Source organism: Rhipicephalus sanguineus, chromosome 4 (genome assembly GCF_013339695.2).
Source record: "Rhipicephalus sanguineus isolate Rsan-2018 chromosome 4, BIME_Rsan_1.4, whole genome shotgun sequence".
Classification (NCBI taxonomy): Eukaryota; Metazoa; Arthropoda; class Arachnida; order Ixodida; family Ixodidae; genus Rhipicephalus; species Rhipicephalus sanguineus.
This window is the reverse complement of record NC_051179.1, coordinates 152,119,861-152,135,115: the sequence shown is the minus strand read 5'-3', so window position 1 is coordinate 152,135,115 and position 15,255 is coordinate 152,119,861. Positions and strand designations below refer to the sequence as shown.

The window sequence follows — 15,255 nt, the reverse complement described above, 5'->3', positions numbered from 1 at the left end:
TCCTTCAACAGCAACGCCAACTGCAGTTCGAAGCGGGCGTCCGAAACCGCCGCCATGTTTGACGTGCACTACGTAAACCACGCAAACACGGTAATGCTAAATCTGAAAACAGCGTGCGTACGGTAAACGCTACGGCTCGTTTAGCGTACTGCGCTTGCGCATTTGGATCCCACTATTCTGCTAAGCGCGCTATTCCGTTAAGCCCGTTAAAATATACTGCTGCTCAACGTAAAATACACTTGGGGAACCTATTTTGCACGGCTGAATACATACACTCACATTAGTGTTTAACAAGAAGAAACCGAAAATGCCGACTAGTCGCAGGCCATGAGTGCAAAAATAGCAGTCAGAGCCAGTTTGGAAAATTGGCAAGGCATACAATGTCTCATTTACAATCATTTTTATTCACCCAATCACAGGTCGTGACGGATAACAGTAGCCTTCTGCCCTCAATTGGCGAAATCTTGATGCGACGACACACTGGCAGTGTGCCACACGGCAGCCGATGTGCGTTCCATTTGGGTAGCGAGTGCACTGCAAATGGACTCAATATAGGTCATAAAAGTCCAACGTAACACTCTAAGAAAAGGGGTTTATTGTTCCAAACCACAATTTCATGCGCTAGCGCAAGGCCACCGCGCATGCGCGAAAGGCTACCCACTACGAAAAACAAGCTCTTTATCGGAAATGTTAACAGACGTGGTGCTCATGCATGCAGGACCTAATCTCAAGATTTTGACAGATCAATGATCTCTCTTGTGATCATAAAGCATAGAATGGTGCATACGCTGAACAAAGCATCACAACTGCAGGATTTACAATAAATGGCGAGCCAGCCATACGTCAATTTTCGACATTGATATTGGGCTCTCTGAGTCCATCATTGATGCACCTGCCCGTATGGCCGATGTACTGTTTACCTCAAGAAAGGGAGCAAAGGTGATTCCGTGTTTCTTTCGACACTCATTTAGTCCCTTATCGAGGTTGTTTTTCTCAGGCGGTAATCTGTTGACTATGCGGGATGTCTTTCAGCGAGCGTATCAGATTGTGGTCGGGAACAATAAACACCTGTTGGTAGATTACGCTTTCTGCGTCGCCTCGTCCTACCTTTTGCGTTAGTGCCTCTCCATCACACAACCCGAATATCATGAACCAAGAAGCCCAAATTTCCGCTATCTAAAACACGTCGTTCCGTGCACTTGATAAACACCAATATCGGTACGTAACGCTTGATCTTTAAAGATGTCCACAGGCGATACAAATTAGACGTGATTAAAAAAGTGTAACAAGGTCTCTGTGACGTGAGTAAAGTTTCTATCGCGCGTTTCCACATCCTAGAAAACGTGACAGCGGAACTTCCGGTCGCTGTCTGAGGGAGAGTCACATGAAGTGTACAGAAACGTCACATATTGCGCCACTGGTAGCGCGGCAAGTCGCTATCTACTCTGGTTTGGCAGTAGTGATGATGGAAAAATAATAAGGACGTGGGTTAGTGGCCTCCAAGTGAGACGGGCCAACGACTGACACTGGCAAAGTAGCGATACTTTTGCAACGCCTCGCAGAATCTTTCCCTTTTATTCAGATTACGCTGGTGGTTTGACGTCATACGTGACGTTAATGCTCAGGTCACCTGACTCTCCCCCACGTGCCGGTCATGTAGTTTTTTACAATATTTACTAGAGGGAACTCTGGCGCTGCGATCGTTCAGCCACAATGGGAATGATGGGTAGTACACGGATTTGCTTATATTCGTGCTTGCGGCTTCCAACGCACTTGTGGCTTTGTTTATTGTTGTGTTTTGGCGTTTCTTTCGCATAGGAGGACGGATCGTTGTGAACTTGGTAAGCCGATTTGAATTGGTGAGCCTAAAAAGGTCATGGTGGTGAAGTGGAACTTCTTAACGTTTGCTGAACTTCGTCTTGCGATAAAGCGGCTGCAAGCCACACGGAGCCAAGCGGAGCCGAAAGAACGAAGCTTAGACAAATCCATCTACTACCCATCATTCTCATGCTGGCTGAAGCGCCATGCGTTGCAGCTCCCATAGACACTAGCGCCAGATTTCCCTCAAGTGTATTATTAGAAGACTCTATGGTGACGGCAACCGGCAGTCACACTATTGGGCTTTTTAGCATAGAGAAAGACGCGTTTTCATCATGGTGACAATGTAGTTCGCAAAAGTGTGTTTGGCTTGCACGCCCTTCCGTTCGTCCATTTACCGTTTACCGTTAACGTCATCGATGGCACCGCGAGACCACCCCGTCAATCTCTGATTAACAGTGCCACGAGACGAATAAAAGCGAAAATTTGACCATAACTGGCACTGCAGCAATGCGTTTTGTGGAGTCAGGCCGCTTACTATTTTACCTGTGCCCTTTACCGCAGCACTCTTTGTTGAACCTCTTTGACTATTCGAGTTAGGCTGATGAATTCTACATTTACTATAGCGAAGCTCTATATCACTAGGGGATTGGTCCGTTTGTCCTTTTGCGAAACTTCCTAGCGCAGGAATGTGCCACAGCAATTGGGCGAATCCCACTACTCACCACTGGTCCACTAAAACAAACACAATAGACACTCAGGGGCCCTTCCACTACCGGGAAAATGGAAGCAAGTGAAGCTTCGCGCCTGCGTGCCTCATCTACTCTTTCTTTCTTTCCTTCTTTCTTTCTTTCTTTCTTTCTTTCTTTCTTTCTTTCTTTCTTTCTTTCTTTCTTTCTTTCTTTCTTTCTTTCTTTCTTTCTTTCTTTCTTTCTTTCTTTCTTTCTTTCTTTCTTTCTTTCTCATTGCGCTATGCTCTCTCCTAACGTTTTCCTTTTTTTTTTTATTGAAATGATGAAATAGGAGAGGTCGGTGCCATTACAGTGGCACCGGCTACTCCACCTCGCTTAGAAGACAAAATATGCAGTAGGAAAAATAACAAGGGCACAAAATGCAATACAGTAGAACACATGATATGAAAATACACACATCCGAACATCACATGGCAGTTCATCATCATCATCAGCCTGTCTACGCCCATTGCAGGCCAAAGGCCTCTCCCATGTTCCGCCAATCAACCCGGTCCTGTGCTAATTTTATTTCTCCCCCTCCGACATGGCAGTTCATATACGTCTGATAGGTTCATATGTACACAAGTGTTGTATCACAAGTTCAAACTAAAAAAAATTCGGCAGTTCCCACGTACCGTGGGAGTCGATGTTATGCGAAGCATGCGGCGGGTAGGTGACTGTGGCGTAACTTTTTTTACCGAGCGACACGTTACAAAATGACGCTAAAGATTTGTATATATTTTATACGCGCACATATATATGTTGAAGAGCTGCATATGTGTTATATGAGCAATTGTTTACGGTTGCGTAACGCTGCCAATGACAACGTGGGTATTACCAACACCAGAAGCGGTAAGCTGATATGTAGTGCTTATACGTGTCCCGAGAACGCACGCGCGTTTCACGAACCCGTGCGCATGTGTGCAAGAAGTTCTTGACAGTTCTTGAACAAGGGCATCATCACCGTGATCAGTGAGCACCAGCAGCTGGTCATGACTTAATATAGGATCCTGTCGTGATCGTGGTGACGAGGGGTCCATGTGTAGTGAAGTATGTCGTATAGCAGAGCTGTCGGAATTCGTGGATGCCTCGGTGATTTCGTCGACAAATTGTCTGTCGACAGAGCCGGCGACATGTCGGAACCTGAAGCCACCTTCCACGATGGTGAGGCATAGGCCGTCGAGGCTGGTAGGCCTGGATAGTGCTACGTAGACCATCAGCGGATGGTGTTTGTCCTATTCGTAGATTACCTGGGCGTATGTGGCCTACGTAGCCTAGTCTACAAATGGCTGTCAATCAATCTGACATCATCCTCGGTCAGCATGAGGCCATCGCCCAGCCTCTTAAGAAATGTAGAGGACACTGCGTCGGTCTGGTGGACGAAGTGCACTTTACGATGTAAGAATGGCAGATTGGGCTTGTTAGTTTAACATATTTGAAGTTTAAGGCGCGAATAAGGCGCTCTGTGTGTGCGTTCCTATTCTTCGTCCGTGTCTTATTCGCGCCTTAGACTTCAAATATGCATTTTACGATGCGGTGATGTGGATATCATATGTAACTTTCGTTAATGTATTCCTCCGGGGTCGAGCAATGCTTCAATATAGCTTGCTGAATCATAGGAATACAAACGTAATGTTTATTAGACTGCTATAAAAACGGCGCCAACACTGGAACTACAGACGTCAATCCGATATGACGCCCGTATCGTAGGAGTAGACATCGTAGGAGTATCATGTGGTGTTTATTGCTTTCTTGTAAAATTAGATAGCCAGCACCACAACCACAATTGATGTTGCACCGCTATTACGCCTGCGTAGGCTGTTTTTTCGAACCAGTTTATAGACCTGGCGTGGCTCAGTGGTATAGAATACCTGATTGCCACGCAGAATTCTTGGGTTCGATTCCTGCTGGGATCCTAATTTTCATTATTTCCATTCGTTGTCTCAAGGCTGCCGATGTTGGTTTTACTTAACTCTCTAGCATTTAAGTTACCAATGTCTGTTCTCGCCGTTCCTGGGTAGATATAAACACCGCGGCCCGTGGTAAACGGGTATGTGCCACACGTGTCTAGTGGAAAGGGTTTAACGACGTACGCGACCGGATTTTAACGTTATTTATGTCATGACCCGGCAGTCATATTCGTCAGATCCTCTTACCCTCCCATGCAAATTTTGGTGTATACCAAGTTAAGGAGGCGATCATGAGAGCGCCCAGACGTAGGCGGCTAGATAGATAGATAGATCGATACGTAGATAGAAACGCTCAAAGTGCCAGAGGTTCGCTAAGAAATGCTTCGCATTTAATATCCTGTATTGGTTGACATACACCGGAAAACACACTGATACAAATTATTACACATTTAGTTCCTCTATGCCGGGAATTGGACGGCATAAACGTTAATCGACCGTCCCGATAGGTCAATAAAGGCTTCCTCAATTTATTGGACCAATGGTGAGCAATGGTATTTGCCCAATTTCTGCACACATTTCCTGCTCGCGCAAGTCTTCTTCATTTTGTGTGGACTAGTGGAGTAGCAGGGCTCGCCCGATTTCTTTGGCACACACCCGCCAGAGTTATCGCGTACGCCGATAGCCACACGTACGGCGGCACGAGTCACGCGATACAAGCTTCCTCTTGAAGAAATGCACAAGGTGAAATTATTATCTCGCAGGAAACGCCTAGCGCATGCGGCAAGCCAGACAAGACCACGCATGTGTCGCGGCAAAAAGACGCATGCTGGCCGAATGAAAAACTTTATAAAAGAGCATATGCTAAATTCAAAAGCGACTTTCTGAGAAGAGCTATAAGGTGGGCTAGTTGGTGTTGATTCATCTTCAAAGGTGCGCTTAGTTGCCTTATGTCCTGTACTTTTTCGTTTGTGTCGTTTGTGTTCACTAAGCGCACCTTTGAAGATGAAGCGGCTTTCTGGACAGACGTTTCGGAAATAATTCCACGGCATCTGATTCACCGTGGCTCAAAATTTTTGCGACCTCTGCGTCTTGTGCTAAACAGCGGCTCTTGTGAGCCTAATGACTCCTAAACGTGTTTAGTAATAAAATAGTCTTTTTGGACCGTAAAAACCTGAGAACAAGTGTCAGCGCAAGTTATTTCTCAATGAATGTTCATGCATGCGCGAATATATGCTCAGGAAAACGTTTCTGAACCAATAGAAAGTTGGTTCGACTCTTTCAATAGCGGATTCATTGAAAATGACCCCATGAGCAGTTGAACATATTCAACTATCCCAGCTAGTTTAGTGGTTGGCTTCGGTTTCCATTGTTTCAGCACAGCGTCCGAAGTCTGTCCGTTACACCACGTACTATTAAGTCACACGAGTTGGCGGGAAAACTGCAACAAGAAGGAAGGAAGGAAGGAAGGAAGGAAGGAAGGAAGACAGGCAGGCAGGCAGGCAGGCAGGCAGGCAGGCAGGCAGGCAGGCAGGCAGGCATTCAGATAGATAGATATCTAGATAGATAGATAGATAGATAGATAGATAGATAGATAGATAGATAGATAGATAGATAGATAGATAGATAGATAGATAGATAGATAGATAGATAGATAGATAGATAGATAGATAGATAGATAGATAGATAGATAGATAGATAGATAGATAGATCTCTCGAACAAGGCAACATTATAAATGACGAGCTGTTAGTTGAAATACAATTACGTGGAAAGACAGTGCTTACCGATCCACTGCATATCTTACGCAAAAGAGATGAATCATTGCTATGTGGAGCGATAGGATGTGTGTCAATTCTGAAATAAAACGCATGATTGGGAGCATTCGTCAACGGTAAAAAAATTTAGCAGTGTGCATCTTTGGGCTAGTTGTGTGTGTGGTGTTCTTTCGTCCCACGTCTCTGAGGTTCGCGCTATAGTAGCATCAATGGGTAAAAAAATGGCGAAGCTTGTAGTAAGCACTAAGTCACGCAAGCCTTGAAACATCGAAACTGGATGTGTCTGAAGACTAATCTGGTTGCTCCTAGGTTGTTTCTAGGCCTTAGCTAGGTGATGAGGGTTGCTTCTATGTCGTTGCTAGGCTTTAGCTAGGTGATGCTAGGTTATTTCTCTGTTGATTGTCAGCGCAGAAAGGTTCGAGTTAAACCCCACACAGTCACAGACCCGACACGGATTTCTAAACTCTAGAGACAGAAACTCGCGCTGAAACCAAGCGTCCACCCCTCTCATAGATCTACGGGTAGGTCATCGTTGGCGTAGGCCTTCCATCGCTTCGGGGTCTTCTCACAGCCGCCGTTGCCTTTCCCGTTCCCTAGTATTCCCTCGTTGTATGTACTCGAGGTCTTCGGCTCACCGCTGTCGCTTCGCAGCCATTCGGGCTAACTGTTGCGTTCTTCCTTTTTAGCCAACTAGTCGTGAGTAGTGGTATTTACCCAATTTCTGTGGCGCATACCGGTTAATTCTCGAGATAGGGTCGGACACATTACGGCTAGCTTAAAGAGCTTCGCGGTTAATATGGACATTGCTGAGGTATTATTCAACATCACCAAGCACAAGCTCTCCACTCGCCTTGCTGTAATCCCGAACGTGGGACACGCCGTTTATGCGGGCGATATCACGACCTTGGCACCGGGCGGCTCGCTAGCCATGCTCGAACACTCGTTGCAAAGCGCACTGGAGGCTACGGAGGGCTTTCTTTCAAACACGGGCCTTGAACTCGCCCCTGATAAATCACAGCTACTGTTATACCGACCGTCTAGGCAGGGGGTCCGAAACCTTGCGCCTCTGGAAACATTGCCGATAGAAATTCGAGCTAAGAATGGACAGCCCATACCGAGGATGGACTCGGTAAAGATTCTAGGTCTCCTCATTGATGCCAGGGGCTGTAACTCGAAGGCCCTCAACAGGCTCACTGGAAAGGCTGCGTTTCAAACAGAAGAGGTGGTCTCAAAGAAGACAATCTTCTCAGAGCTTACCAGGCATTCTTTCTCAGTAATGTTCTTTACATTGCGCCTTAGCTTAATTGGGCTAAGGCAGAGAAGGCCAAGCTTGACTCCCTCATCAGAACTGGTCTCAAGCGCGTGCTCAGCCTTCCGCATTTCACGATCACCGAGAAGCTTCTCGAGCTAGACCTCCACAACACCGCTGACGAGGTAATAGAAGCTCACACAGCGGCTCGGATAACGAGACTTTCATTCACTAAGCCAGGGATTAAGCTTTTGGCAGAAGCGGGTATTCAGCCTAGGCATGAACAGGCGACGAAAGTTAGCTTGTCCCGGGAGAACAGAAATCGCATCATGGTTGACCCCATCCCGCGAAACATCCACCCAGTGCACCATAAAGGCCGAACCATATAGAACGTTTTGGCCGGCGTTTTCTGACGTTGCGTCCCTCGGCGTCGTCGCATCAACGCCGTCAGAGAGGGCGGCAAACCATATGAGGAGCGTTAACTCAGCGTCGCACAGTGTGACCAGAGGGAATGAACCTGACACCTCGTAAAGCAGTGTACAGTTTCCGTCAATGGACCAACAAGATATATTCCTGATTATAGCTTTTATGTCTCATTTGCAGTTCTGTGGTGCAAAAAAACGAGTCACAGTGCCGCCGAAAAGCCTATTTTTTTATTTGACTTGTAGCGCCAGATATTGGCATTGAGAAGAAGCACAAACTCGTAATATATGGCCTTTGAGCTTGAAGCTGCCGCACATCTTTGAGGCCACGTATTCGGTCAATACACTCATTCCTGCTAAGCCTACCGATGAACTTGAGTACGGCTCTCGGAAAGAGTACAAAAGATATCACGAGCGCTTTGCTGTCGAAGCTTCTAGGGAACAAGCTAAGTCAAATACAAGCATCAGTTGAGAACTTAAGGGCCACACAGCGCACGGCGACGACTTATTAGATTCGAGGCGGGCGGCAGCCATTTTGGCAGCAGCAACGACGCCGTTACGTAGCGGAAGTCGCTGCCAGCCGCACGCTGATTGGTTCTGCGTCCATCGAACTGCTTCCGGCGTCGACGCTGACGCCCGTGATGTCTGGACCGTCCAGAGGTGGACGTTTCGGCCACCGTCACCGGTAGCGTCGACGTCGAGGGACACCGGCGTACGAAACGCCGGCAAAAACGCTCTATATGGTTCGACCTTAAGGGTCGCTCGGATGTAATCCTAACGAGCAGGCTCATCGGTTAGCGCGCGATTTCACGTACCGCGCTGCCACGAATAGCCAGGCTCGTAACGAGGTCGACATCAGTAAAGATTCATTATGTACTTTTCACGAAATTATTTCCCACTACCGCCTGGCCAGGAAACAATTTCCACTACCCCACCCCAAGCTGAACAAGCCTCAGGCTACCACATTGAGACTTCTGCAAACCCGTTCGTATCCCACTCCTCGGTCCCTTAATAGGATAGACACCGCCCACTTACAGTCGTGCCCCAAATGCGGCCATGACTCATGTTCTTTCGACCACATGCTGTGGCTGTGCCCAACCCTTAATGCCTCTCCACCCTTCAGGAAGGAGCAATGGGAGGAATCCCTGAAGAGCAGCGATCTCCACACCCAACTCCAGGCCGCCCGAGGGCCCACGACATCGTGACGGAACTTCGACTTCCAGTCCCATCGTGGGCTGAGCCACCGATTTGATCTGCAGGCCTCCTGCTCCCCAGATTGGAGTTTCTCAGGACTCCAATAAAGTTCTTGTCATGTCATGTCATGCTGAGGTGTGAACAAAATCACTCGAGGCTATTCTTTTAGACCCAGTAAATTGTAACCGGGGAAGGAGGTATACCTGCACACAAATATGAACAACGACAATGCTGCTCGATCAGCTCTTCAAGGTGACAGGCTCAAGACAATACCCCTATCAAGGACCAATGCTGCTAGCCAACTTCGAGTGGCCGCACAAGAAATGACTTCCTCCACTTGTAATACAGCAAGCAGACTGCACAACCACCACCGCCACTGCCCGACCACTTTACGTCTTCAGACACCTACGGGACTACGCCGAAATGATGCCACTCTTCTTTGCCGTTTATGGCTAAGAGTGGCTTTCACAAAGTCATTCTCGTTTCGAATCGAAATGGCGGACAACCCATTTTGTGACAACTGTGGTAGCGAGGAGACACTACAGCACATCGTCTGCGACTGTCCTCGCTACAATGCGCAGATAAAATCACTCGCAGTCACGCTTGCTCGTATAGATCCCAGACCGATGACGGCAGAAGCCATTCTGGAATGTCGTCCTGAGAGGTCATCGTGGGTGAAGGCGACGAAGGCAGTGCTCGACTTCTTGAAGGAATCAGACTTGCACCGGCAGTTATAGACTAACGACGTTAGCATGACTGTGAGATGTGTGTGACTTTTTGTGCGTGCGTGCTCTCTTTCTTTCTCTCTGTATCTTTATAACTCCCCCATCCGTTCCCCCAGTGTAGGGTAGTATACCGGTCCTTCTAGACTGATTAACATCCCTGCCTTTCCTTTCACTTTTATTCCTTCCTTGAACAGCCACAAGCATGTTTTTTATAACTGTTATATTTTTCATGTATGTTACTTTGTTTTGCTTCTTCTGTTGGAGTAGAATGACGGTTATATATACTTTCACGGATATCTGTTGGTCTCTTTTTTTTCATGTTATTAGAGTTGTTTAAAGTAAAAGGGTTGAGTACAAGCATATTACACATATTACTGCTGAAATGGCATAAGTATCTTCTGCTTCTAAGACAAGAAGGAGAATATTTCAGCTTACGAGAAAGTATTCTGACCAACCGATGAGCAAGACAGCATATATGCTCATTGTTGGTTGGCAAGAGTGGACGGCTTTGAAAGTCTTGCCGGAGTATCTACAACTAAAACTTTGAGTATTGCTGAGGGAAGTATAACGAACAGAGTAAACACATTCATAGGGCCTGTTGTTGCTCTAACAATTTCTAACCATCTGGTGCTCATAACAAGCTTTGCTTGAAAAAAAAAAAAAACGCCAGGCCTGCGCTGAAACCGCAGCACAGTCACAGCGAAAGCTGGAAGAGCGGCGTTTGTAGAGCCCGTTAAGCTCTCTTGGGGCTACAAGTACACTAGAAAGGTACCCACTTAGCCATAAATCACAATTTTTGTGAAGTTGGGAAGCACCTACTAAGCCATTATTCGTCATTCTGCGGAGAAGCGAGGCACCAGCTACACGTCTGTAAGGCATTATGTGCACTTTGTTGACGCGGCGACTGATCACGATCAAGAATTAAGGCTCAGCCCTTTGTAATGGGTTGGAAGCTTTAAACGGGCCACCAGTTATGTAATTTGCATTGGGCGACGCCCGGTCGTTATTTCCCTCTCCCGTCATGCTGTATAACATAGGTTGACGTGGGAGAGAGACGGGGGGGGGGGGCGAAGAACTTTACTGAGACCCCGAGGAAATGGATCATGCGCTTATGGGCTTCCTTGGCAACCAATACAAGTGCACTTGCGAGGAACCCACTACGCTATAAATCATTGTAATTTTTGAGAAGTAGGGCAGCAGGCACTGTGCCATTTTTCGTCATTCTACGGAGAGCGTTGGTACCTGCTATACGCATGTAAGGCATTATGCGCACTTTGTTGGTGCTGTGCCTGATGACGATGACGAATTATGGCAGAGTCCTTTGTAATGGGTTGGAAGCATTCAACAACCTACTCGTTGCGCAATTCGCATTGTGTGACGCCTGGTTACAGAATTCGCGTTGTGCGGCGCTTGGTGCTTATTTTACTCTTCTACCACGCTATATTGCATATGCTAATGTGGTTCCTTCCCGACATGAAGCCTGTATAGGACCTTTTTGCAAAGCAGTTTCAAGCACCGGCATGGCTCAGAGGTTGAATACTGGGCTCCCACGCAGAGGGCCCAGGTTCGAACCTCGTTCCACCCTGCAATTTTTTTCTTATTTCGAGCGATACTGGTTACGGACACCGGCGGCGGCGGCGGCGGCGGACAACTACGGCGCCAAAAACGGCCGGTGAAATGATCTCATAACAGCTTTCGCTGTAAAAATGGACATGGACGGGTCACGCTATGCGCAGGGCAGATAAGCAATGGCCAATGAGAACTACGGAATGCATATACTAAGGAATAGGAAACGCAGTCGAGGCCGGCAAGAAATTGGGTGGGATAATGAAATTAAGATGTTCGCAGGAATAAAATGAAGTCAGCTCGCACAAGACAGTGTAAATTGCGGGTCATTGCGCCAGGCCTCCGACGTGCAGTGGACATAGACCAGGTTGACGTTGTTGATGAGGATGAAGCCCATATTGTCCGCACCTTCTGGTCTTTCATATGCATGATGTGTCCCAAAAGTTCCCGGAATTTTTTTTTTATGGTAGCCGGCAACGCCACTTGACAGGACGGCGCTTTCGGCGGAGAAGTTAGAGAAGGATATAAGCTTCAAAACGAGTTTGGTTTCGATTGCCTGTGGGCAGTCGTTGGCAGGTCATGATTTGCGCAGAGGTATCTATTGCACCATTGTCGCGAAAAAAAAAACTGTTTTTGGAGCAGCGTTATGAAATCAAGTTTTCTGTGACACTGGGTAAAAACTGGGCGAACACGCTCGAAATGCTTCAGAAAGCCTACGGTGACGACGCAATGAAAAAGGCCAAATGTGGCACAGGAGGTTCTGGGAATGTCAGGAGTCTTTCAACGACGACGACCGCTCGGGACGTCGAAACCACAAACGGACGACTTGATGCCAAAAGCGTGCCAAGTTTTGGACAAGAACTGGCGATTCAGCGTTTGGATGATCGCAGAGGAGTGTGGAATACCCAAAACAATCGTTCGTTGTGTTCGGACGGAGAATATTCAAATGAGGAAAGTCGGCGCGAACATCGTGCCAAAAGTCCTGAATAATGAGATGAAGTAGCAACTACACTGTGCCCATAGTCTTCGTGTTGCTGGCCACAATGGATGTAGCAATGCTGCCCCAGCCACGGTGCAGCCTCGATATGGCAGTACCGGGCTTCTTTTTGTTCCATATTATCAAAACAACCTTGAAAGGAAATCGGCGTGGGGCGATGAAGATGATAAAACCATCTGCGACGACCTCACTGAAGGAGGTTCCCGTTGACGGCTTCCAGGGCGCCTTCAATGATTGGGTGAAGCGTTGGCGACGGTGCATCAAAACAGGGGGGGGGGGGGGTGGAGTACATTGACAAGTTCGGAAGAGATTGTAAACTAACTCTGGATAAACTATTTATACCAAAAAAAAATCGGGGAACTTTTGAGACAGACCGTGTGCGCCAACCGGAACTTCTCTACAAAGTAATTGTTCGCCAATACACACTCTGCTCTGAAGGTAAGTGCGTACGAAGGCGGGGAAGGTGCATCATGAAACGTTTATTGACGGAGATTCGCTCACGATGGAACCGACTCGTGCTTGATGGCCTATAAAATACCCCAGCAGAGAGCAGTCTTTCCACATGGACGCACCTGGGCAAGGCGAACGTAGTAGCGCAAATACGAAGGAGAAATCAAAAGGGCGAGAACAGTACAAAGCTATTCACTATTTGGCCAGCAGCGGCGGTTGCCACCGCTTTCTTCGGTGACAATTTTTACTCTTAGAAACAAGATCGGAACGGAGAAATAAGACGTTTAAATTAAGCGGGATACTTACGCCACCGCAACGGCGTCAATTATTATAGTAAGGACGAGAACGTTGCAGGGAGACATGGCCACGTGGGTAATCTACACGACGTAAATACTGGAGCGAAGAAAAAAAGTCACAGTTTCGCCGCAACGGCGAAGCAATGAATGCAATAGCAATAAATTGTAATGTAACGCGAAGAATGGAAAGCAGCTCGAAATCGCCAGCGCGTCGCTCGAGCCCAAAGGACGCACGAAAAGAACGCAAACAGGACGAGCGCGAACTAATGCGTCACAGCTCGACACTTTGAAGCGCACTGCTGAAACATAAAGCAGGACGCACGAAACGAAAGAACAGGTACACACAAAACGAGCGCGAACTAATTGTCACAGTTGTTACTTATTTTTGTTTGAACAGCGCGCTCCTTTCGCAAACGCGGCCGCTGCAGCGAGCGAAGCGAAGCACCCCACCGGCCGCCCCTTCGTTCCTCGAGATAAGTGCACGAAAGCGACCACGCCCTGCAGAGCGAAGAGCAACGGCGTTCGCAAGAGCGGCGCGCGCACGTCGCGCCATCTATGTAGCCACTAAGAAAGCATACTGAATTACATGGTGTGTATAAATAGCTCGCCGTTAGCAGGCTCAGAGACGTTGCTGTCGTGGCCTAACGTCTAACGCGGCGGGCTGCAAAGCGAGAGGTCGCCCGTTCGATTCCGCGCGTCGGAAAGAATTTCTGAATTATTTTTCTTTATAGCTTTTCTATATATATACATACTTATACATATACGGTGAATGACGGCGACGGGGACGGAAATTTTCCAGCCGAGACTGTCCATATAATTGCTATCGCAATAAAAACTTCGGCACTGAATTTGTGCAGGCTTTGATACAAAAAGCCTGACCCACGTTTTAATGCGAGCAGGTTATGAACGCCTCTGTTTGGGCGAATGAACAACACGAGCTGGGCACATATTGTTCTGGCTTGCACTCGGTGAGAATTGTGCCGTCATCAGGGTCTTAGAACAGAGTGCAATTGTGTTGCAGGGCGTTAAATTTTTTTTCGTAGCCTGAATTTAGCTGGTGGTAAATGAAAAAGAAAGGCATAAGGCCAGGAGTTCACCCAAATGAAAATAAATATTTTCATATTTATTTATTTATTTATTTATTTATTTATTTATTTATTTATTTATTCAAGTACCCTAAAGGCCCGAAGGCATTACATAGGGAGGACAGAACTATGATTAGTACAACATACATAACACAGTTTCAAAACAAACAGGGCACATCAATAGGGCACGTCAAAAAACTCGCGGATACGCGAGAAGCTCGCACAGGAATCGGGCCAATTTATTCCATGACGAAAGCTTAGCAGTATTGCAACTAAGCAATGTAGTGCCGCGAGACAAGGGTTATGAAATGGGCTGATATTTGGTTTGTTGTAAAATTTGGCGTGGTTAATGATATTCACACAGTCGATGTTTCCGCGTCTTCTGTCCACGTTGCGATCTTAGAAATACGCGTTTGTAACTATCATTTCGGAAATCATTCTCCGCGTAACGAATGGCCCAGGGTTTATAATTAGGCGCAGGAAGGGCATACAAGGATGACACACACACACCACACACACACACACACACACACACACACACACACACACACACACACACACACACACACACACACACACACACACGCACGCACGCACGCACGCACGCACGCGCACACACACACACACACACACACACACACACACACACACACACACACACACACGCACGCACGCACACACACACACACACACACACACACACACACACACGCACGCACGCACGCACGCACGCACACACACACACACACAGGGTATCCCGAATATACGCAGCACCATTTAAAAAAGAGGAACGTTGTTACGCGAAGCACGGCTAGTGCATATTGTTCCCAGTATACTGTAGTAGCCAGTATTAATGTTTCGTTAATGATGTTTAGTTAATTAATCATAATTATGTTAATTATCCTAACCTAGTCATTAGAATGTCAATGAGGCGTATGTATGCATGTTCCAATGACATCTAACTGCTCTGGTTTCAGCAACGTACTAATTAAGTGCTCGCTTTTTTTTTGGCTAGGAATGAAAGCCCGCGAAATCTGAA

The 15,255-nt window shown here is 47.1% G+C and overlaps 1 long non-coding RNA gene across 1 annotated transcript; it reads right to left on the bottom strand.

The window, feature by feature from the left end:
- Positions 1 to 419: 419 nt before the first annotated feature.
- On the bottom strand, positions 420 to 13,183 carry LOC119389064 (uncharacterized). The gene is made up of 3 exons (XR_007416034.1): positions 13,142 to 13,183; positions 6,242 to 6,311; positions 420 to 534 (listed from the first exon to the last, which is right to left on the bottom strand). It is a non-coding gene; the product is annotated as an uncharacterized LOC119389064 (long non-coding RNA).
- Positions 13,184 to 15,255: the final 2,072 nt, after the last annotated feature.